Source organism: Physeter macrocephalus, chromosome 11 (genome assembly GCF_002837175.3).
Source record: "Physeter macrocephalus isolate SW-GA chromosome 11, ASM283717v5, whole genome shotgun sequence".
Classification (NCBI taxonomy): domain Eukaryota; kingdom Metazoa; phylum Chordata; class Mammalia; order Artiodactyla; family Physeteridae; genus Physeter; species Physeter macrocephalus.
Genome location: NC_041224.1, coordinates 40274669 through 40282909, shown reverse-complemented (window position 1 = coordinate 40282909; position 8241 = coordinate 40274669). Strand labels below are relative to the sequence as shown.

The 8241-nt window shown below is 43.4% G+C and overlaps 1 pseudogene; it reads right to left on the bottom strand.

The window, feature by feature from the left end:
* Positions 1 to 4153: 4153 nt before the first annotated feature.
* LOC102987964 (zinc finger protein 639-like) lies at positions 4154 to 6199 on the bottom strand (annotated as a pseudogene).
* Between the last annotated feature and the right edge of the window lie 2042 nt (positions 6200 to 8241).

Genomic DNA, 8241 nt, shown 5'->3' with positions numbered 1-8241 from the left:
TTTGTGAAGTGTCCACTCTGCAACGGGAATGGACAGGACCAGAATCAGAGATGTTTTAGCAGTTATATGGGTTATATGACCTGATTGAGGATGCTTGTGGAGGTCCAGGACAATTTGGAGATGTGGTAAGGTCATTAGGGATGGAGATCTAAGATAACCGAGGGGTTGTGGTGCCTTATTTATCTTTTAACCCAAGATTAGATGAAGGCAAAAGCAGGGGAGACCTGACTTTCAGCCAGATTTGGTAAGCAGGAGGAACCAAAACTCCCTTAATTTGGTTCATTGGTTTGTGTTGCTGTTTTAAATACCTGGTATGATACTAGTGAGACTTTTCCATCTGGTTCTTACCTTAAAAAAAAAAAAAAAACTAGGAGATAAAGGCAGGATTAATCTCAGTTGAAAGCCAAGGGTTTCAGGTGGAAGGGCAATGAAGAAGTGAACTAAGACCACATTGCCTAAGGAAGCGGCCGTGTGTCTCCATTTAGGTGACACATGTTTGGGTGATGCAATCTTTACCTGGTGATCCTGGCCTAAGGTCTCCTAAGAGAGTCCACCCCCGCCCCCACATTCTTGGGGGTAGTTCTGGATCTGGATTCTGGGGCAGGTGGGACCTGCATGGGGGTTGAGTGAAATCAGCCTGTCCTGGCTTCAGCACATGGGAGACCAGACAGGCCAACCCATTTCTTTATTCAGTCATCACGGGGATGAATAATAATTGCACATATGGTCACTGAAATCTGTTTCCCTTTCAAAGTGCTCATGGTCTGGCTTGAGCTGGGTTGGGATTCTGCAGATTGGCACTTGGGCAACTGCTTTTTCCTGCTGAAGTGTCAGAGCATTGAAGATCAGCTCATAATCCTTTCTTGGCATATGACTTCCAGAGTTATTGCAAACCATAATTGCAGAATGGAGCTGCAGGCTGGAGTTTGTGTCGCTGCAACACTTTTTTTACAAGCTTGTACAGAATGTCAAGAAGGAAAATTTAGTTTGCGTTTTTACGTTTGCAACGTGAAGAATGCTTTGTAAATATCTTAAAACTGAAAAAAAAAAAGCAACCCCAACTGAAAACACACACACACACACACACACACACACACACACACACACACACATCCCAACTCTAAGAAAGCTTGTTTTTGCTAATCACAAACATCAGGTATCTGGCGATCAAGCAATTTCCTGGCAAGAAATATTGCAAGACAAGTCTGGAAGGGTTTTATGAATGTTGAGTAACTCATGAACCACAGCCCGTACCCAACTTTTACAGCATGCGAGGTGCAGAGCAATTTCACATACTCTTTGGGACTGCTTTGTTCTGTAATCAAACCTGGGAACAAAACGGCCATACAGTAATATGAGTCTAAATAGAAAATGGAAACATATGTGGGAAATATAGCTGAAAAAACAGCGAACGTTGGATACATGTTAATAGTGATTCAAAGGACATTTCACTTCTCTATTGGTTGGCCTAGAATAAGGTGAGATGACCGTGTGCTTGGTGTACAACCAAATACACGAGAATGACCATAGCAGGAAACTGGATTTGGTAGCCTCAGTCATTAGTGAGTGTCTTCAGTAAGTTGTATTTACACTGCATTCACTAATAGGCTATCTCCTTAGCTGATAGCCAGGCCCAGGAGATGTTTTCCTGTATCAGCATGTAAAATCCACAAGGTGTTACATAAGCCACCACCAAGTAACAATAACAAATCACTGAACTTCTTGGAATCACTGAATCATAACTGGAAGGGGCCTGAGGTGTCATCCAGTCTCAATTCCCTTTCAGGGCAGAGTCCTTCTCCCTTTAAAAAATGGCATCACTTTCGTCTCTCAGCCTGTGAGTTAAGTCTTTTCAGGGCAGGAAGCTCGTTACTAAAGAAGCTCTTTTTGTTGGATAGCTATCCTCGTTATGACTTTTTTTTTTTCTTGAGACTCTGAATTTCTACCACTTCCCTTGTTCACTTTTTGAAGACTTTCCAAATCCTCGTGACCACCCTTAGTTCTTTAAAAGCAGGTCTCTTGCTGGTCCTGGGTCTTTCCATTGGTAAATAAAAAACATTAAGTGAAATGGCTATAGAAAGTCCAAACATCAGTGATCATACTAACGGTGATCTCATGTCCAGCTTACTCACAGCTGTTGGCTAGACTCTGTGGCAACAATTGTGTCACCAGCAACTAGTGACTCTTTGTGTCTTCTTTTCTGATCTTTATACCTCTTACTTCATCGTATGATTACATTGGATAATTCATCAGTACATCTGTGATTCTGTACCCAAAAGGCATGTGAACCTTCCCCGCCATTTCTATTACCTCCAACTTGGTCTAGGCCACTGTATTGGTTCCCGAGGCTTTCACAACAAAGCACCACAGGCTGGGGGACTTAAACAACCGACATTTATTTTCTCACCATTCTGGAGGCTAGAAGTCTGAGATCAAGGGGTCAGCGGGGTTGGTTCTCTCCGAGACTGTGAGGGAAGAATCTATTCCGGGCCTCTGTCCTTGGCTTGCGTTCTCCCTGTATCTGCACCTTCCCTCTGTATGTGTATATGTCCACGTTTTGCTTTCTTAAAAAGACACCAGTCCTACTGAACTAAGGTCAACCTTAATAACCTCATTTTGATTTAATTACCTCTCCAAAGACCCTCTCTCCAAATACAGTCACATTCTGAGGCTCTGGAGGCTAGGACTTCCATCTCTGAAGCTGTGGGGAAGGCAGGCACAGTCCAGTCCATAACAGCCACCATCATCTCTCATCTGAATGAACTGAAATGGCCTTTAAACTGGTACCCTCAGGTCTACTTTGCGTTCTTCAATCCCATCTCCAAAGAGTAGTAGAAGTGATTTTCCTAACTTAGGAATTGTATCATGTCATTCCTCAACTTAGTCTTCCAATCGTGGTCTAAATACACTGTAAAGCATAAAAGACATACAGGCCAGGTAGGATCTGGTTCCTTCCAATCTTTATCAATCTCCCGAATAGTTCCTTGCTTGTGGTGCTTTAGCCACATTCATCTTTCAGTCCTAATACCACATCTCTTTCTGGTCTCTGGGCAGTTTCCTCTACTTGGAACATTTGCTCTATTCTTCTGTAGCCAGGGCCTTCTAATTCTTAGATCCCAGCTTAAATCTCTCTCAATAAAGAGTTTCCTGATCTCCTAAAGAAAGTCGCCCTTCTTCTCTCTCTCAGCCTTCCACTTGTTTTCATCACAACCTTTAGAATAAATTGTAGTTATTTCGTCCTTGCTTGGTTTTTGTCTTTCTTTTCTAGTAGAGAGCAGATTCTGAGATTCGCTCATTATTGTGTTTATAATACCTAATATAGTACCAGCACTCAAATATTATTGAGTGAATTTTTAGGATCCCTAATACAGCATTGTATACTAATGATATTGGCAGCCTCATTTTGTTCCTGACTTCAAGAGGGATACCTCTAATTTTTCACCATTTAATTACGTCTTACATATGCTGTTATTTCAGGTTCCGGATAGACATCTCTAACAGACACTTCAGGTACCCTAAGTAACATATTTATTTCCTTCTAATAAAACTCTGACTTTGTTTGGGTAATCCACACTCCTTCACATGGCCGTGTTTTCTTCGTCATCTCACTCCCATTACCAGGGGTTGGTCTAAGAATGAGGTTGTGATGAAATTCCAGCTAATGAGACAAAAGTCTTTTGTGGACCTTCTAAGAAAGATTCTCCGTTTTATAGACAGCGGGAGAAAATAGTCCTTCTTCTAGGGCACATTGCTATTTTTGCAGAATAATGTCTGTGAGGCAAGGTAGCAAGGAGAATGCCAATACCATAAACAGAGAGAAATATGGAGGGACATTGTATCTTTTTTTTTTTTTAGTACATCTGTTTCTTATCAATTTATGAAATCAGAGCACATGCAAGAAACACGATGATAGTCACCAAAAGTGGTTAAAACTACCAACAACAATACATTGAAAATACCACATTTAGGATACAATTATATACTGAAAAAGGTAGCAATGCCAAGAAAATTGGCAATTAAAAAAAATCTTGTTAAAGACAGTTCTCATAAGTTGTGTTTAAAATCATCCATTTTAACATCTGCAAAAAAGTCAAATTTATTATTTTACATCAAATTTATTATCTTACATCATTATGGAAGTTAAAGAGAACAATCAAGTTGTCTCATGGACTGGAAGGTGACTTATTAATTCCACTTCATTTCCAAAGCTCATTAAGCAGTCACTACTTTTATGAGGTAAATCAGCTGAATGCTTGATATCTAGCTGAATTTTAAGATCTTCAGTCTGTCCTGTTGAATATTCACGATATTGACATAAATAAATCCCTTCAGATAAGTGTGAATTTAAATGTTTGCAATATTCTAGCATGCTTGAAAGCCTTTCCCAGAGTCATCACAGACGTGAGCAAAAATTTTAGTATGTTCAATAGCAACAGGCCTGTTAACATTTGTATGAAGTCTATTCTGAAACCCACACACTTGACATACAAAGACGTTTTTACATTTGTCAAATGTAATTTTGCTTAAGAGGCCGTACTGTCCATGTTCTCCATTGTTATACTTATCACTTAACTCTATTAATTTACATGCGTGCTCATTTACCACATGGCTATGCAAGTCTTCTGGATCATTCATTTCATGTTCACAGAACTGACACAAGTACTGTTCATCACAGCTGTGTTCCTGGAAATGTAGGTAGAGTTCACTGCTTGAGGACACCTGGACACCACACTGCTCACACCAATAAAGGTGATCACTAAAATGAGTGTCTGCAATGTGCTGGCTGAGGTTCTCAAAAATTACTGCTTTAGGGCTTCCCTGGTGGCGCAGTGGTTGGGAGTCCGCCTGCCGATGCAGGGGACGCGGGTTCGTGCCCCGGTCCGGGAAGATCCCACATGCCGCGGAGCGGCTGGGCCCGTGAGCCGTGGCCGCTGAGCCTGCGCGTCCGGAACCTGTGCTCCGCAGCGGGAGAGGCCACAGCAGTGAGAGGCCTGCGTACCGCAAAAAAAAAAAAAAATTACTGTTTTATAGTCACAGTATTTACAAATGTAGGGACCCTCTTCATGCAGTTTGGATGTTCGATCGGAAGCATATTGGTAGAGAAACTTTCTTTGCATACTTGACACATTTGAATCACTACACTTATGCTTCAAGATCATATGCTGCTTTTTTTTTTTTTTTTTTTTTTTCGGTATGCGGGCCTCTCACTGTCGTGGCCTCTCCCGTTGCGGAGCACAGGCTCCGGACGCGCAGGCTCAGCGGCCATGGCTCACGGGCCCAGCCGCTCTGCGGCATGTGGGATCTTCCCAGACCGGGGCACGAACCCGCGTCCCCTGCATCGGCAGGCGGACTCCCAACCACTGCGCCACCAGGGAAGCCCTCATATGCTGCTTTAAATCAGAAAAATATTTGCTGCTGAACTCACATAGTTCACATTTATAGAGGCCACTGCTATTAGCTCTCAGTAAAGGCCATTTCTGCTGGGCAGTCACATTCAAAGCTTCGCCCTTGTCAAGAATTTTGCAAAATTTAGCTGGTGGCTCTTCATCAGTTTGGTCTTGGAGACTCTCAGAGGAATTGTTTTCTGTCTCTATATCATAATCTTCAGAAACTGCATGCACTTCTGCAGCAACTGGAACATCTTCAGCAGTGTGAACTTCTATAGGGCTCTCCTCTTGAGTTTGCTGGTTGATTGATTCAGGGGAGTCACGCTCTTCGTCACAAATTTCAGTATCAGCAAATTTTTCTGCAGAAACGGCAGTATGGTCTAGAATTCTAAGTACAGGACCTGGAACCAGGTAGTTTTGATTTCTGTTTGTGGCCTTGATTCCATCTGTACATTTTGGCAAGTCATTTGATGTCTCTGTATCAGAAACATCATCATTTAGTTGTCATGTCCCTAGGCTACTGTTAGCTGTAGCAGTTTCTCAGACTTCCCTTGTTTTCGACGACCATGACAATTTTGAGGGGACTGGTAGGGTATTTTGCAGGATGTCCCACTAATGAACTTTGTTGTTTGTTTCATGATTAGACTTTGTTGTCAGAATATTTTGTCTGGTTGTCTCATAGAACAAACACTGTAACAATGATCAGAAAAAGTTCCACGGAATCCATCTGCAATTCTGCTTATTCCAGAGGAATCTGAATAACGAGAAGGGTGTAAAGTCTTCCTTTTCCTTTTTTTAGGATATTCATTCATATCTTTTAAATTTGGTAAATTTCTTAGTACTGGAGTGAGGAATAATGAATTACAGGAAGTTTTCACACATGGTAAAAAAAAAAATGCCAGTCCTTGGGGTCCGCTGGGCCAGCCCAGGCGCAGCTCCGAGGAGGTGGCGGACCAGACGCCCGAGCGCGGGGCGGAGGGGCCGCGCAGCCCCGCCTCCGGGTGCACGGCGGCGGCGGGCGGCGCCGCTCTGGCCCTCACGCTCCGGGGCGCTCCTCCGGGCCAGCCCCACTCCTTCCCCGCGCGCCCTACGCCCTGCCTGCCAGGTCCCCGGCCCAGGCTCGGCGGCCGCATTCTGGCACATTGTGTCTTTGATGATGATTTGGAGCTACTTAATTACCTATCCCTGGAGGCACTTTACCTAAGACTTCTTCCTTTTTTAAGGCTGTCGGTCTGGCGATTTCTAATGCTTATAGCTAAAACAACTTTTCTGCAACATTGCAACCTGCAGTATTAGGCTGTTGAAGTTTTCCTCTATGTCTAGTTTACTAAGGTGATTTTTTTTTTTTTTTTTTTTTTTTTTTGCGGTACGCGGGCCTCTCACTGCCGTGGCCTCTCCCGTCGCGGAGCACAGGCTCTGGGCGCGCAGGTCCAGCGGCCATGGCTCACGGGCCCAGCCGCTCCGCGGCACGCGGGATCCCCCCGGACTGGGGCACGAACCCGCGTCCCCCTCATCGGCAGGCGGACTCCCAACCACTGCACCACCAGGGACTGGACGCGCAGGCCCAGCGGCCATGGCTCACGGGCCCAGCCGCTCCGCGGCACGCGGGATCCTCCCAGACCAGGGCACGAACCCGCGCCCCCTGCACCGGCAGGCGGACTCGCAACCACTGCGCCACCAGGGAAGCCCAAAGGTGATTTTTTTTGTAAGTATTTTTTTCTCTAATCAGGAACTGGTTCAAATATTTGTCTTCATCTTTTGGGATGCAGGTATGATTTTCTTCCTTTAATCTGCTAGTGTAGTTAATACCATCAATATATTTCCCGAGGTTGAAACCCCTTTGCCCTTTGGGGATCAACCAAGCTTGACTGTGAAGTAGTATTCGTTTTAATAATTGACTGGGTTCAAATACTAATTTATACTTTAGTTGTGATACTTGCGTTTATTTTCAAAAGTGATGCATGTTTATACCTTTATTTTTTATTTTTACTTTTTGGTTCTGTCTTCTTGTGCTTGGCATATCTAGTCAGGCTGATTTCTTACGGTGAATTGGGAAGTTTTGTGTTTCTCCGTGCTCTGGAACAGCTTCTTAAAAATAGAGTTTTTGGATTTCCCTGGTGGTCCAGTGGTTAAGACTGAGCTTCCAACGCAGAGGGCATGGTTTTGATCCCTGGTTGGGGAGTTAAGATCCCACGTGCCACCCGGTGAGGCCAGAAAGTAAAAAAAGAAAATTTTAATGGAAATTTCTCTTCCCTGAAGGCCTGGTAAATTCTTCTATAAAATGATCTGAGTAGATCTTTTAGTAACTTTTCAAAAGTAGATATTTTAATAGCTTCTCAAATTTTTGGTATGATTTTGGGTCTGAGTTTTCCACTTCTTCCTGAGATGATTTTGGTAATTAATCTACTCCTGGGAAGTAATTCTATTTATCTATATTTTCAAATGTATTTCATAAGTTTGAGCATAATATTCTCATGTAATATTTAAATATCCTTTGTATCTGTAGATACATGGTCATCTTTATTCTTTTTTTTTTTTTTTTTTGCGGTACACAGGCCCCTCACTGTTGTGGCCTCTCCCATTGCGGAGCACAGGCTCCGGACACGCAGGCTCAGCGGCCATGGTTCACGGGCCTAGCCACTCCGCGGCATGTGGGATCTTCCCAGACCAGGGCACGAACCCGTGTCCCCTGCATCGGCAGGTGGACTCTCAACCACTGTGCCACCAGGGAAGCCCCGGTCATCTTTATTCTTAATGCTGCATTTGTGTGCTTTCTCTAGCTTTAAAATATCATATTTACCAGAATTTGCCTATTTTGTTTCTTTTTTTTTTTCAAAAATTTATTAATTTTATT